This window comes from Salmo trutta, chromosome 9 (genome assembly GCF_901001165.1).
Source record: "Salmo trutta chromosome 9, fSalTru1.1, whole genome shotgun sequence".
NCBI lineage: Eukaryota > Metazoa > Chordata > Actinopteri > Salmoniformes > Salmonidae > Salmo > Salmo trutta.
Window position 1 is genome coordinate 44,357,676 of NC_042965.1, and position 17,319 is coordinate 44,374,994.

Consider the following 17,319-nt stretch of genomic DNA (forward strand, 5'->3'; position numbering starts at 1 on the left):
AGTAGTAGTAAGCCAGTAGACAGCAGACAGTAGACAGTAGTAGTAAGCCAGTAGACAGCAGACAGTAGACAGTAGTAGTAAGCCAGTAGACAGCAGACAGTAGACAGTAGTAGTAAGCCAGTAGACAGCAGACAGTAGACAGCAGTAGTAAGACAGTAGTAGTTAGACAGTAGACAGTAGTAGTAAGACAGTAGTAGTAAGACAGTAGACAGTAGTAGTAAGACAGTAGTAGTAAGACAGTAGTAGTTAGACAGTAGTAGTTAGACATTAGACAGTAGTAGTAAGACAGTAGACAGTAGTAGTTAGACAGTAGTAGTAAGACAGTAGACAGTAGTAGTTAGACAGTAGTAGTAAGACAGTAGACAGTAGTAGTAAGACAGTAGTAGTAAGACAGTAGACAGTAGTAGTAAGACAGTAGTAGTAAGACAGTAGACAGTAGTAGTAAGACAGTAGTAGTAAATCAGTAGACAGTAGTAGTAAATCAGTAGACAGTAGTAGTAAGACAGTAGTAGTAAGACAGTAGACAGTAGTAGTAAGACAGTAGACAGTAGTAGTAAATCAGTAGACAGTAGTAGTAAGCCAGTAGTAGTAAGCCAGTAGACAGCAGACAGTAGACAGTAGTAGTAAGACAGTAGACAGTAGTAGTAAGACAGTAGTAGTAAGACAGTAGTAGTAAGACAGTAGTAGTTAGACGGTAGACAGCAGTAGTAAGACAGTAGACAGTAGTAGTAAGACGGTAGACAGTAGTAGTAAGACAGCAGACAGTAGTAGTAGTAAGACAGTAGACAGTAGTAGTAGTAAGACAGTAGACTGTAGTAGTTAGACGGTAGACAGCAGTAGTAAGACAGTAGACAGTAGTAGTAAGACGGTAGACAGTAGTAGTAAGACAGCAGACAGTAGTAGTAGTAAGACAGTAGACAGTAGTAGTAGTAAGACAGTAGACAGTAGACAGTAGTAGTAAGACAGTAGTAGTTAGACATTAGACAGTAGTAGTTAGACGGTAGACAGCAGTAGTAAGACAGTAGACAGCAGTAGTAAGACGGTAGACTGTAGTAGTAAGACGGTAGACGGCAGTAGTAAGACGGTAGACGGCAGTAGTAAGCCAGTGTGAAGAGATGATTTCTTTAGCTGAAAACACAGAGAAACACTAACTCCGAGCAGTAGCCATCTTCAGGCAGCCAATCTGTGTGTGTGACTGAGCCGGCAACGCCACAGGGTATGGGTGCTCCCATTTTCCCTTTATCGTTTTGTTTATCCGAAACTGTCTCATCTAATAAAATGTTTGGACTCATTTAACCTTTAACTTGCACTTCATCACTGAACCTTTAGAGATGAGCTAAATGTCCTCATCACTGAACCTGTCACGTCCTGAGCCTTGTAAGATGTCATTTTCTATAGTAGAGTAGGTCAGGGCGTGACAGGGGGTGTTTTGGGTGGTTTTCTATGTTTTCTATTTCTATGTTTAAGTTCTAGTTTTTCTATTTCTATGTTGTTGTTTTTTGGGTTGATCTCCAATTGGAGGCAGCTGGTCCTCGTTGCCTCTAATTGGAGATCATATTTAAGTAGGGTTTTTTTCCCCACCTGTGTTTGTGGGCAGTTTTTTTCTGTTTAGTCTCTGTACCTGACAGAACTGTATTCTGATCGTTTGCCGTTTGTTATTTTGGCTTTAGTGTTTTTGAGTTAATAAATATAATAATGAGCACTCAACACGCTGCGCTTTGGTCCCCTCTATACGACAGCCGTTACAGAAACTTTAGATATGAGCTAAATGTCCTCATCACAGAACCTTTACATAGGAGCTAAATATCCTCGTCACTTTCGAAATGTGCTGAGATGCTGGGAAAATCAGTCGGTGACATTTAGCACATAAGAGACTTGATTTACCCATCGTGACAATTAAGTTAGACATAGGCCAGACATTCCCAATAAGCTGCCTTATCGGACGACTGTACGGCATCTGAAATGCTCCCATGTGGTTTGAGCCACTTATTTCCCTCCATGACTTGGAAACTACACAGGCACAAGTACACTGAACAAAAACAAAGAACATAAATATAAAACATAAATATATTTAGTGTTGGTCCCATGTATCATCGGATGGGGCCACAGTGTCTCCTGACCCCTCCTCTCTCAGCCTCCAGTATTTATGCTGCAGTAGTTTATGTGTCGGGGGGCTAGGGTCAGTCTGTTATATCTGGAGTATTTCTCCTGTCTTATCCGGTGTCCTGCGTGAATTTAAGTATGCTCCCTCTAATTCTCTCTCCCTCTCCTCCCGGAGGACCTGAGCCCTAGGACCATGCCTCAGGACTACCTGGCATGATGACTCCTTACTGTCCCCAGTCCACCTGGCCGTGCTGCTGCTCCAGTTTCAACTGTTCTGGAACCCTGACCTGTTCACCGGACGTGCTACCTGTCCCAGACCTGCTGTTTTCAACTCTCTAGAGACAGCAGGAGCAGTGGAGATACTCTCAATGATCGGCTATGAAAAGCCAACTGACATTTACTCTTGAGGTGCTGACTTGTTGCACCCTCGACAGCTACTGTGATTATTATTATTTGACCATGCTGGTCATTTATGAACATTAGAACATCTTGGCCATGTTCTGTTATAATCTCCACCCGGCACAGCCAGAAGAGGACTGGCCACCCCTCATAGCCTGGTTCCTGTCTAGGTTTCTTCCTAGGTTTTGGCCTTTCTAGGGAGTTTTTCCTAGCTACCGTGCTTCTACACCTGCATTGCTTGCTGTTTGGGGTTTTAGGCTGGGTTTCTGTACAGCACTTTGGGATATCAGCTGATGTAAGAAGGGCTATATAAATAGATTTGATTTGATTTTTCATGAGCTGAAATAAAAGATCCCAGAAATGTTCCATACGCACAAAACATTTATTTTTCTCATATTATGTGCACAAATTAGTTTACATCCCTGTTTGTGTACATTTCTCCTTTGCCAAGATAATCCATCCACCTGGTGTGGCATATTAAGAAGCTGATGAAACAGCATGATCATTACACAGGTGCACCTTGTGCTGGGGACAATAAAAGGCCACTCTAAAATGTATAGTTTTGTCACACAACACAATGCCACAGATGTCTCAAGTTTTGAGAGAGCGTGCACTTGGCATGCTGACTGCAGGAATGTCCACCAGAGCTGTTGCCAGAGAAATGTATGTTAATTTATCTACCATAAGCCGCTTTCAACGTCGTTTTAGAGAATTTGGCAGTGCAACCGGCCTCACCACGTGTAACCACGCCAGCCCAGTATCTCCACATCCGGCTTCTTCACCTGCGGAATCATCTGAGACCAGCCACCCGGACAGCTGATGAAACTGGGGGTTTGCGCAACTGTCAGAAACCGTCTCAGGAAAACTCATCTGCTTTTCATCCTCATCTGGGTCTTTTTATTAAATTTTTTCATTATTATATTTTTTTTAATTTCAGGGTCTTGACTGCAGTTCGGCATCGGAACCGACTTCAAATCAAATTGTATTAGTCACATGCGCCGAATACAACCTTACAGTGAAATGCTTACTTACGAGCCCTTAACCAACAATGCAGTTAAAAAAATACAGATAAGAATAAGAAATAAAAGTAACAAGTATTTAAAGAGCAGCAGTAAAATAACAATAGCGAGACTATATACAGGGGGGTACCGGTATAGAGTCAATGTGCGGAGGCACCGGTTAGTTGAGGTAATATGTACATGTAGGTAGAGTTATTAAAGTGACTATGCATAGATGACAACAGAGAGTTGCAGTGGTATAAAAGAGGGGGGGAGGGGGGCAATGCAAATAGTCTGGGTAGCCATTTGATTAGATATTCAGGAGTCTTATGGCTTGGTGGTAGAAGCTGTTTAGAAGCCTCTTGGACCTAGACTTGGCGCTCCGGTACCGCTTGCCGTGTGGTAACAGAGAGAACAGTCTATGACTAGGGTGGCTGGAGTCTGACAATTTTTAGGGCCTTCCTGTGACACCGCCTGGTACAGAGGTCCTGGATGGCAGGAAGCTTGGCCCCAGTGATGTACTGGGCTGTTCGCACTACCCTCTGTAGTGCCTTGTGGTTGGAGGCCAAGCAGTTGCCGTGTCAGGCAGTGATGCAACCAGTCAAGATGCTCTCGATGGTGCAGCTGTAGAACCTTTTGAGGATCTGAGGACCCATGCCAAATCTTGTCTTACCAGACGCTGATGTTCTATCCTGCCGATACAGCGTATAACCAGCCAGCTGTATGTTGATAATGTCGTCGTTCAGCCACGACTCCGTGAAGCATAAGATGTTACAGTTTTGACTGTCCCATTGGTAGTTTAATATTCCGCGAAGTGGGGGTTTATTCGATCGCCTAAGAATTCTCAGAAGGCAGCCCGCACTCTGGCCCCTTTTTCTATGCCTTCTCTTCAAGCAAATCACAGGGATCGGGTCCTGTTCCCGAGGAAGCGGTGTATCCTTCACGTCAGACTCGTTAAAGGAAAAAAAGGATTCTGCCAGTCCGTGGTAGGTAATCACAGTCCTGATGTCTAGAAGTTATTTTCGGTCATAAGAGAAGGTAGTGGCAACATTATGTACAAAATAAGTTAAAAAAAAAGTTACAAACAACGGAGATAAACAAACAGAAAAACTAAATTGGTTAGGAATACGTAAAATGTCAGCCTTGTTCTCCGACGCCATCTTGATACCTAGAAAGTAGAACCTGATACCTCTGTCTCGCAAACACACGTGACCGCCCTCCTGACTTCAGTGGGAAAATGCTCACCTTCGATGGCCACTGGCACGCTGGATAAGTGTGCTCTTCACGGATGAATCCTGGTTTCAACTGTACTGGGAAGATGGCAGCGAGCGGTTTGGTGATGTCAACATTGTGAACAGAGTGAGCCTTGGTGGGGTTATGGTATGAGCAGGCATAAGCTACGGACAACGAACACAATTGCATTTTATCGATGGAAATTTGAATGCACAGAGATACCGTGACGAGATCCTGAGGCCCATTGTCATGCCATTCATCCGCCGCCATCACCTCATGTTTCAGCATGATAATGCACGGCCCCATGTCGCAAGGACCTGTACACAATTCCTGGAAGCTGAAAATGTCCCAGTTCTTTCATGGCCTGCATACTCACCAGACATGTCACCCATTGAGCATGTTTGGAATGCTCTGGATCGACGTGTACGACAACCTGTTCCAGTTCCGCCAATATCCAGCAACTTCACACAGCCATTGAAGAGGAGTCTGACAACATTCCACAGGCCACAATCAACAGCCTGATCAACTCTATGTGAAGGAGATGTGTCGCCCTGCATGAGGCAGATGGTCACAGCAGATACTGACTGGTTATCTGATCCACGCCCCTACTTTTTTAAAGGTATCTGTGACCGACAGATACATATCTGTACTCCCAGTCATGTGAAATCCATAGACTAGGGCCTAATAAATATAATTTCAGTTGACTGATTTCCTTATATGAACTGTAACTCTGTAAAATCATTGTAATTGTTGCATGTTGCATTTATATTTTTCTTCAGTGTATAATTGACATCATGCTGCTTACTTAGCTGTACCACTTCCTCCAGCACTAGCGCACACCTAGAACTTGAGAGCTCTGCCTCGTTAACACTTGTGCCCGCACACACTGTTACAATAGCCTCCTAGTAGGAGGGAGGTGCAGGAATCAGGAGCAGGAGAGCAAGGAAGTTCCAGTGGCACAAACGTTTATTATAGTAGTCCCGAACTCAATAACAACATGAGGGAAAAAACACGCGCAAAAACGAAGTCGCCACACACAGGGAAACTAATTACACACACGGAGGAGAAATCTCGACTCCTAAACTAAATTCTCGAAACGGTAACACTACCGAATAAAACTAAAACCCTGTGGTGCAGACACGCACCCCTAACGTAGAACACATATAAACAATCCCGCACAAAGACTAGCAGGCAGCGGGGTGTAAATAAACCCACCGAAATCAACTAAATGAACACAGGTGTGAAAAAACAGACAGACACAAACGAAAAGGAAAAAAAATGGATCGGTGGCAGCTAGTAGGCCGGCGACGACGACCGCCGAGCACCGCCCGAACGGGGAGAGGAGCCACCTTCTGTAGAAGTCGTGACACACACCTAGAACCCGAGGGCTCTGCCTCGTAAACACACGTGCCCGCTCACACCTAGAACCCGAGGGCTCTGCCTCGTAAACACACGTGCCCGCTCACACCTAGAACCCGAGAGCTCTGCCTCGTAAACACACCTGGCCTCTCACACCTAGAACCCGAGAGCTCTGCCTCATAAACACACGTGCCCGCTCACACCTGAAACGTTCTAACCAGTCGGCAACACAGGTAGTGACATTTTCAGGCTGATGAGTGAGTTTCACAGAATCCCTATCTTATACAAAAGCAAAATTTTTCTTACCTATTGTTCTGTAACAGCTATAGCCTCTATGACATCGTCTTCGTCACGATAGAGATTGAGGAGAGAATAACACAATAGACTTGGACTTGTGACATTTTCTTGTGACAGGACATTGTTAAGACACAACTGACCACATTCCATAGGACCGGAGATAAAAAAGTGTGACAAAATGTCCCCCCCCAGTGTATTACAGGAAATGCCTTCCAGATGCCTTGCAACAACAGGAAAACAAATGTGACACAATGCAACTATATAAGAGTTAGAGCCACAGAGAAGGAGGGAGGGGGGTGATTCTCTACTGAATGCCAGTAGAAAGCAGTTTAGAGTACTTCAACCATAAATCCAGGTCTCATTTAAGATTCAAGCAAGACTGATGGAATTGTTTAAAAACAGGTTTTTCTTAGTTGTCATGGCATTTCCTATGAGTGTTGTTCAGTTTCTGTATGTTTCCATTTTGACCTCAGAACTGTCCCCGGATTCTGGTGTATACTGAACGTTCCCCCGGGCCAGAGACATTCTGCTCCTCTGTGGTCAGAGTGAAGATGACCTAAGATAAGAACTTCTGTGAAAGCCCTTGGCCTGAATTCCTCCCCAGCTGCTCTTTCTGTTAGCTCCACACAACAACTAGACTAGGGCTATGTCAGTTTGCAGAGCCATGATAATCATGGTTCTAGTTTAGCCTGATGTAGGTGTATGAAACCTTAGTTATGTACTTGTCTTATTGTTTGCATTAGAAGTGTTCTTTTTTTGCCATGTGTCAAACAATAATACAGGCACTAGGGATGGGGGGTGTGAGCATAGGGGTCTGGGCGGGTGAGATGTACGACTGTAGTCGTTGTTTGGGGTTAGGGTTAGAGCACTAGGGATGGGGGTTGTGAGCATGCTGGTCTGGACAGAGGAGATGCCATTGTTGTTTGTATGCACCTGTAAGATCTTGTTCACATGTGTATTTTTGAATTTGTTGTGAAAAAAATATATAATAATAACAAATATACTGTATATATATATATTATTTAAAAAGAGAAAAAGTTATTTTTGGTGTTCCTGATTGCCTCAGTGCTACAGTCAGTAAATTGACCTCGTTCCACTGTGTTAAAAGCTGGAGCAGAGAGATCGTAGCCTTGTCCCAGATCTGTTTGTGTTGTCTAATCAATAGCCTGGTCCCAGATCTGTTTGTGTTGTCTAATCAATAGCCTGGTCCCAGATCTGTTTGTGTTGTCTCATCAATAGCCTGGTCCCAGATCTGTTTGTGTTGTCTAATCAATAGCCTGGTCCCAGATCTGTTTGTGTTGTCTAATCAATAGCTTGGTCCCAGATCTGTTTGTGTTGTCTCATCAATAGCCTGGTCCCAGATCTGTTGGTCTTGTCTAATCAATAGCCTGGTCCCAGATCTGTTGGTCTTGTCTCATCAATAGCCTGGTCCCAGATCTGTTTGTGTTGTCTAATCAATAGCCTGGTCCCAGATCTGTTTGTGTTGTCTAATCAATAGCCTGGTCCCAGATCTGTTGGTCTTGTCTAGTCAATAGCCTGGTCCCAGATCTGTTTGTGTTGTCTCATCACTAGTCTGGTCCCAGATCTGTTGGTCTTGTCTAGTTAATAGCCTGGTCCCACTAGACAACACAAACAGCTCTGGGACCTGGCTAGAGAGCACGGAACACACAGAGGAACTGTGTCCTAATGAGCTGGCATGGAGGGTGCATTCAACTGCAGCAAAACTCTCATAACGACTGAATCAGTATCCTTCCCACCCCACCCTGCAATTCAACGGTACTGCTGTGAGCCAGAGGAGGAAATGGGGAAATAAGCTGAGAACAGCAGCACGACTTTGGTAAGGTGAACAGGCCATGGCTTTTACTGAATTGTAGACTAAACACCTGTTTTTCGTGGAGTAAAGAGTGTACAAACATAACCTCTTGGATTGATGTGTAGTCTTTGTGTGTGTGTGTGTGTGTGTGTGTGTGTGTGTGTGTGTGTGTGTGTGTGTGTGTGTGTGTGTGTGTGTGTGTGTGTGTGTGTGTGTGTGTGTGTGTGTGTGTGAGAGAGAGAGAGAGAATTGCACAAGCCTATTTTTTTTGTCTCGGGTTTCTCTTTGCATCGAACCCTCATCACTTGCAGCAGTGTTACTAGAACACATAGAAAAGGTTCTACTCGCTGAGAATGCCCTCAGACATTTTATGGACAAACGCCATTGTGATATTGTGACAGCCTTTTCCTGCCAACATTACCAACAGTTGATAAAGGCTTCCCAAAACTCATATTATAATCAGGAAGTGGAATCAGGAAGAAAACAGAGACTTGCATCACAAATGGCACCCTATTCCCTATCTAGTGCACTACCACCAGGGCCGATAAAGCTCAGGTCAAAGTTAGTACACTATGTAGGGAATAGCATGCCGTTTGGGACTCAAGAACAAGATATTTAATCATCCTCACTCTCTTCTTGCTTTTTTGAAAGGGAGGAAGTAGTAATTTATTTAAAAGGAAGTCCTCAGTCGTTTTAATGGAAGTGGTGTAGTGAAGGTGTTACTGAACAAGCAGATGATACGCCTGACATAGTGGTTCCCAAACATTTTATAGTCCCGTACCCCTTTCAAACATCCAACCTCCAGCTGTACCCCCTCTAGCACCAGGGTCAGTGCACTCTCAAATGTTGTTTTTTCCCATCATTGTAAGCCTGCCACACACACACACACTATACATTTATTAACCATAAGAATGAGTGTGAGTTTTTGTCACAACCCGGCTCGTGGGAAGTGACAAAGAGCTCTTATACGACCAGGGCACAAACAACAATATAATAATAATCAATAATTTGGCTCTTTATTTAGCCATCTTACATAAAAAACCTTATTTGTTCATCGAACATTGTGAATAACTCACACAGCTACCAGTGAAGGTTTCCCACGAGAGAGTAACGGTTAATATGATTGGATGTTCATTATCTGACTAGGCTTCCTGTATTTGACATTGTGTTGTTATTTAGCTGAACACTAGATGGTTTAATTATATTTTTGGCAGTGAAACAAGGCTACTCAGGTGAGGAGAAAAAAACTCACCTAAATGTATAGCCCCGTAGGACAATATAAATGTACTGTTTGAAAATGTGAAGAAAAAAAAAGAAAAAATGTATCACAAATTTATTTGGCGTACCCCCGACGGCATTTGGGAATACCTGGCCTAACATACGGAGATAAAGCTGGAGTAGAGCAGCTACAGACAGCTGCAGACAGCTACAGACAGCTACAGACAGCTAGAGACAGCTATAGACAGCTAGAGACAGCTAGAGACAGCTATAGACAGCTAGAGACAGCTACAGACAGACAGCTAGAGACAGCTAGAGACAGCTATAGACAGCTAGAGACAGCTAGAGACAGCTAGAGACAGCTAGAGACAGCTACAGACAGACAGCTACAGACAGCTACAGACAGCTACAGACAGCTACAGACAGCTAGAGACAGCTACAGACAGACAGCTACAGACAGCTACAGACAGCTACAAACAGCTAGAGACAGCTACAGACAGCTACAAACAGCTACAGACAGCTACAGACAGCTACAGACAGCTAGAGACAGCTACAGACAGACAGCTACAGACAGCTACAGACAGCTACAAACAGCTACAGACAGCTAGAGACAGCTAGAGACAGCTAGAGACAGCTACAGACAGACAGCTAGAGACAGCTAGAGACAGCTATAGACAGCTACAGACAGCTAGAGACAGCTAGAGACAGCTAGAGACAGCTAGAGACAGACAGCTACAGACAGCTACAGACAGCTAGAGACAGCTACAGACAGCTAGAGACAGACAGCTACAGACAGCTAGAGACAGACAGCTAGAGACAGACAGCTACAGACAGCTACAGGCAGCTACAGACAGCTACAAACAGCTACAGACAGACAGCTACAGACAGCTACAGACAGCTACAGACAGCTACAGACACCTAGACAGCTACAGACAGACAGCTAGAGACAGCTAGAGACAGCTACAGACAGACAGCTACAGACAGCTACAGACAGACAGCTACAGACAGCTACAGACAGACAGCTACAGACAGCTACAAACAGCTAATGACAGCTAGACAGCTACAGACAGCTACAGACAGCTACAGACAGCTACAGACAGCTACAGACAGACAGCTACAGACAGCTACAGACCGGTAGAGACAGCTAGACAGCTACAGACAGCTACAGGCAGCTACAGACAGCTACAGACAGACAGCTACAGACAGCTACAGGCAGCTACAGACAGCTACAGACAGACAGCTACAGACAGCTACAGACTGGTAGAGACAGACAGCTACAGACAGCTACAGACAGCTACAGACAGCTACAGACAGCTACAGGCAGCTACAGACAGCTATAGACGGCTAGAGACGGCTACAGACGGCTAGAGACGGCTACAGATGGCTACAGACAGCTAGAGACAGCTACAGACAGCTACAGGCAGCTACAGACAGCTACAGACAGACAGCTACAGACAGCTACAGACCGGTAGAGACAGACAGCTACAGACAGCTACAGACAGCTAGAGACAGCTACAGACAGCTACAGGCAGCTACAGACAGCTACAGACAGCTACAGGCAGCTACAGACAGCTATAGACGGCTACAGACGGCTAGAGACGGCTACAGACGGCTAGAGACGGCTACAGACGGCTACAGACAGCTACAGGCAGCTACAGACAGCTACAGGCAGCTACAGACAGCTACAGACGGCTAGAGATGGCTAGAGACAGCTACAGACAGACAGCTACAGGCAGCTAGAGACAGCTACAGACAGCTAAAGACAGCTACACAGCTACAGACAGCTAGAGACAGCTAGAGACAGCTACAGACAGCTAGAGACAGCTAGAGACAGCTACAGACAGCTAGAGACAGCTAGAGACAGCTACAGACAGCTACAGACAGCTAGAGACAGCTAGAGACAGCTACAGGCAGCTACAGACAGCTACAGGCAGCTACAGACAGCTACAGGCAGCTACAGACGGCTACAGACGGTTAGAGATGGCTAGAGACAGCTACAGACAGACAGCTACAGACGGCTAGAGACAGCTAGAGACAGCTACAGACAGACAGCTACAGACAGCTAGAGACAGCTACAGACAGCTACAGACAGCTAGAGACAGCTAGAGACAGCTACAGACAGCTACAGACAGCTAGAGACAGCTAGAGACAGCTAGAGACAGCTAGAGACAGTTGCAGTGTTGGAGCTTGCCTGGCTCCAATCGGTTGTCAACAACATGCCCTATTGTTATGTCAACAACATGCCCTATTGTTATGTCAACAACATGTCCTATTGTTATGTCAACAACATGTCCTATTGTTATGTCAACAACATGTCCTATTGTTATGTCAACAACATGTCCTATTGTTATGTCAACAACATGCCCTATTGTTATGTCAACAACATGTCCTATTGTTATGTCAACAACATGTCATATTGTTATGTCAACAACATGTCCTATTGTTATGTCAACAACATGCCCTATTGTTATGTCAACAACATGTCCTATTATGTCAACAACATGTCCTATTGTTATGTCATTAACATGTCCTATTGTTATGTCAACAACATATCCTATTGTTATGTCAACATGTCCTATTGTTATGTCAATAACATGTCCTATTGTTATGTCAACAACATGTCCTATTGTTATTTCATTAACATGTTTACAAGATGTCCTATTGTTATGGCCTCGATAACTTCCTGTCTACTGGACCCTATTCCAACTTAACTACGGAAAGAGCTACTTCCTGTGCTTGGCTCTCCTATGCTGAACATAATAAACGGCTCCCTATGCTCCGGATGTGTACCAAACTCACTCTTTGTGGCAGTAATAAAGCCTGTCCTGAAAAAGCCAAACCTGACACATTAATTTGTTTTTTTAAACTAATCGGCCTATATCGAATCTCACATGCCTGTATTTTTATACATATATATTTAAAATGTTGCTTCTTGAAGACAAATAATGTATGAAACGCTCCAGGTTTTAGACCCCGATCATAGTACTGAGACAACACTCGTGAAGGTGGTAAATTACCTTTTAATGGCGTCAGACCAAGGCCCTGCGTCTGTCCTCGTGCTTCTCTACCTTAGTGCCGCTTTCGAAACCATCGTTCACCACATTTTTTTTGGAGAGATTGGAAACCCTAATTGGTCTACGAGCACAAGTTCTTGCCTGGTTTAGATCTTATCCTGTTGAGGATCTTATCCCGATCTTATCCCGGTATTGGGATTCATTGTCATGTGACCATGGCGGGGAATTCAAAACTGCAAGAGTAATCATTTCAAAAAATCAAATAATCAACTATTTTCCTCCATTTGAAAGATATATCTCCTAAATCTAACCACGCTGTCCGATTTTCAGAGGCATTACGGAGAATGCATAAAGTTAGGTTATGTGAGGAGAGTACATTGACAATAGCTGCGTGTAATGTTTAGCCAATTCAAAGAAGGGCATCAACAGACAGAAAACTAGCTAGAATTATGCACTTACCTTTGACAATCTGCATCAGATGACACTCATAGGACATTATGTTATACAATACATGCATTTTTAGTTCCATCAAGTTCATATTTATATCCAAAAACAGCATTTACAGTCGCGGTGAAATTCAGAATTTTTTTCGGCTCGAATGCACCCAGTGAATCCAGCATTACAAATCACGGAATTACTATTCGAAAACATTGGTAAATTATAATATTGTCATTCAAAGAATAATATATTATCATCTCGTAATTGCTACCGAATGGCCAGATCTCAAAATAACTTTACTGGGAAATCACATTTTGCATAAACTGGGTACTATGCTAACAACAATAAGCTATATGCTAAGCTAAGCTAAGCTATACCGTTAGCATTAGCATCATCTAATATCGATAATAACATTCTAAATATCCCCTTACCTTTGATTATCTCCATCAGAAGGCGCTGCCAGAGATCCCAGGTCCAGAACAAATGTGGTTTCTTTTGACAAAGTTCATAATTTATGTCCAAATAGTTAGCGTTCAGTAGGCTCCCACAAAATGAGGTGGGCAGTGTAAAGTCACGTCAAAAAGCTAAAGAAAACCTAGTAAATAATCTATTTACGTTTGTTTAAACATGTCAAACGTTGTTCATCATTAATCTTTTGGTCCATTTTTAACGTGAAACATCAGTAAACATCAGTAATATTTTCACACAACCTATGAAGTGTCTAGAATAAACGATAATGACAAAGGCACTCTTCTCAGATTCATGCGCAGGCGCAAAAAATGAAGTGATGACGTGTCAACTTGTAAGCTTTCTTATTCGGTCTGTATTCATCACAGATGCTTCCAACAACTTTCTAAAGATCGTTGACATCTAGTGGAAGCAGTAGGAGTTGCGAACTGAATCCTTTCTCACTGTGGTATCTTTAAAACAATGACACTAAATAGTACTGTCACAAAATTCTCATTTTTTTTAATCTATTTTTCACAGGTTTTTGCCTGCAATATGAGTTTTGTTATACTTACAGACACCATTCAAACTGTTTTAGAAAATTCAGAGTGTTTTCTATCCGAATGTGTTAATAATATGCATATCCTAGCTTCTGAGTTGGTGTAGGAGGCAGTTAAAAATTGCCACATATTTTTTTCAAAATTCTCAATACTGCCCCCGTGGCCCGTAGAGGTTAACTGTCGGAAAGATATCAGTTCATCTCTGTGGATGGTTTGTCCTCTGACAAATCAATTGTAAGTTTCGGTGTTCCTCAAGGTTCTGTTTTAGGACCACTATTGTTTTCACTATATATTCTACCACTTGGTGATGTCATTTGGAAACAAAATGCCAACTGTCACTGCTATGCAGGAAAAAACACACCTGTACATTTCGAAGAAACATGGTGAAGCCCCAAAAATGCCTACCTTGGAAGCCTGTGTTTCAGACATAAGTGAATGGTGGCAATTTCTTTACTTTTAAACTCGGACAAAACAGAGATGCTAGTTTTAGGTCCTGAGAAACAAAGAAATCTGCTGTCGGATCTGACAATGAATCTCGATGGTTGTACAGTCGACTCAAATAAAACTGAAGGACCTCGGCGTTACTCTGGACCCTGATCTCTCTTTTGACGAACATATCAAAAATATTTCAAGAGCAGCTTTCCCCCCCCCATCTTCGTAACATTGCAAAAAATCTTAAACTTGTCAAAAAAAATGCAGAAAGCTAATCCATGCTTTTGTCACTTCAAGATTAAACTAGTTTATTCTTCTCACTAACCCTATACACAAGGAAAATGACGTCATATAATAGTGTTCAGTATGACTCAACAGATAGTCATACTGATATCGATAAAATCTTACAATACCAATGAATACCAGGTCATGACCAAAACATCGCAGTTCATGCCTCAGTCTTATGAAAAAAATACTTTTCAAGTGCATATTCTTTTTGTTTTTTTCTCTCTCTCTCTTTCTGCAGAGTTCATTCTGCTGGAATGTGAGGAGTTTGCTTGTACTCAGCAGATTCCTCATGGAAACAGTCTCCGGTCTGTTTTCAATTACTGCCTGTCTGTTGGGCCTCTGCTGCTCTTTGATGGGCCGCTAGCCTCACAAGAGGTTACCCTGGACAGATCTAGGATCAATCTTGGAGCTACCACTACCCTCAGTACAGGGACCCTGGATAGAGTTGGCAGATCTAGGATCAATCTTGGAGCTACCACTACCCTCAGTACAGGGACCCTGGATACAGAGTTGGTAGATCTAGGATCAATCTTGGAGCTACCACTACCCTCAGTCCAGGGACCCTGGACACAGAGTTGGCAGATCTAGGAACCCAGGGTTGTATTCATTAAGGCACACCATAGCAAAACCTTTTGCAACAACAACAACAAAACTAAAAACGTTTAGCCATTCCCTCGGACACTGGGTTCATGTTACAATCCAAACGGTAGGTCACACGTATCAGTATAGACCCTTCTTTGACCTTATTCTGTTTTAATGGAAATTACACGTAAACATTTTACTACATCAACATAGAGTCAACCGGAGCTCCTACAGCTCCTCTGGACATCAGCTGGGTTATTGGTTCCTTCAAGAACTGAACACATGGTCACCTTTGTTGTCCAGTCTTGACAATAGCAAACAGCCCTCAGAGCCAAGACTAAGCTCTGATTACAGCAGTTTACTTTGTGGAACAGGCATCTGGAAACAATTTTCTTTTCATAGGACAGTGAAGTATTTAATTTACAGGAGGTCAAAAAGAAGGCAGTCTCTGACTCGACACTAAAACTGGCACATAAGTTAAAAGACGGTCTGTCTGACAGTGTTGAACACATTAACAGAGCCCTACCAATAACCCAGCTGATGTCCAGAGGAGCTGAAAGGAACGTCTCTGATCAAATGTCCTGCTGCCATCACCACCACATCCTTCATGCATGGATTCTCCTCCAACCCAAACAAAACACACTTCCTTCCTTTATCTATCTTTCTCCATTCCAAGACAAGGCTGAGGTTTCTTTTTCCACAGCAAATTTGTCCATGACAAAAACATACTATTTTTTTTTTTCAGTACAGACTCGGGGATTAATAGAATTTCTCAGGGAAAATGGATTGTTCAATCAAACAACATACTTATTTAAGAGTATCACTCAATCTTCAGTCATTTAAAGGAAATGATTTAATGAGATGATAAAAGTGATAGCAACACATTCAGTGTTAAAGCTGTTAGGCTGTTGAACTTGGCTGCTTGGAGGACGTATCTTGGCATCTTCTCTGGCATCTTTAAAAAAAAAAAACACTGGACACATGTATCTGATGGATAGCCTGAACCTGAGCCTGAACCTGACCCTGAACCTGATCCTGAGCCTGATCCTGAGCCTGATCCTGCCGGCAGGTCCGTCATCAGATCGGTGTAGCCTACGTCGGGCTAGTTATATTACGTGTGAAGAAGCAGGGAGCAACTGAACCGTCGGACCAGACAAGACCCCTGGGAGTCCCTGAGCACCAACATCACAATGTGACAGCAGACATGTACAAACAACAAACGAGACCAACACGTGGAGGAGTTTATGTAGTTTATTTAGTCTCTGACTCGACACTAAAACTGGCACATAAGTTAAAATAACAGGAGAGTCAGGCTGGCTGAGGTGTCCAGATCTGTACTAGGATCGTTAGACTGAATTAACAACAGGAGAGGAAGGATGTCTACCCATCAACCAGTCTGACTGATCTCTCTCTCTCTACCCATCAACCAGTCTGACTGATCTCTCTCTCTACCCATCAACTAGTCTGATCTCTCTCTCTCTCTACCCATCAACCAGTCTGACTGATCTCTCTCTCTCTCCCCATCAACCAGTCTGACTGATCTATCTCTCTACCCATCAACCAGTCTGACTGATCTCTCTCTCTCTCTCTACCCATCAACCAGTCTGACTGATTTCTCTCTCTACCCATCAACTAGTCTGATCTCTCTCTCTCTCTACCATCAACCAGTCTGACTGATCTCTCTCTCTCTCTCTCTCTCTCTACGCATCAACCAGTCTGACTGATCTCTCTCTCTCTCTCTCTCTCTACCCATCAACCAGTCTGACTGATCTCTCTCTCTCTCTACCCATCAACCAGTCTGACTGATCTCTCTCTCTCTACTCATCAACCAGTCTGACTGATCTCTCGCTCTCTCTCTCTCTCTACCCATCAACCAGTCTGACTGACAGACTAACATCCAACCTCAAAAAAAAAAAAAAAAATGTAGTTTCAGTCTGAGCCGACTGTCCAGTCCATTTCAGTCTGTGTTAATCCATTTCAGTCCGAGACATGTTCCCTTGCGTTCCAAGGCTCTGAACTGCTCGAAGCAGGCAGAGTTCATGGTCCCATGATGTCCACTGAATGGAATCCTAGCTGCAGTAAGAAGAGAACAGGTTATCCCACTGAGACCAGTATAGCTTTCTTCCTCTCCGTGCTCT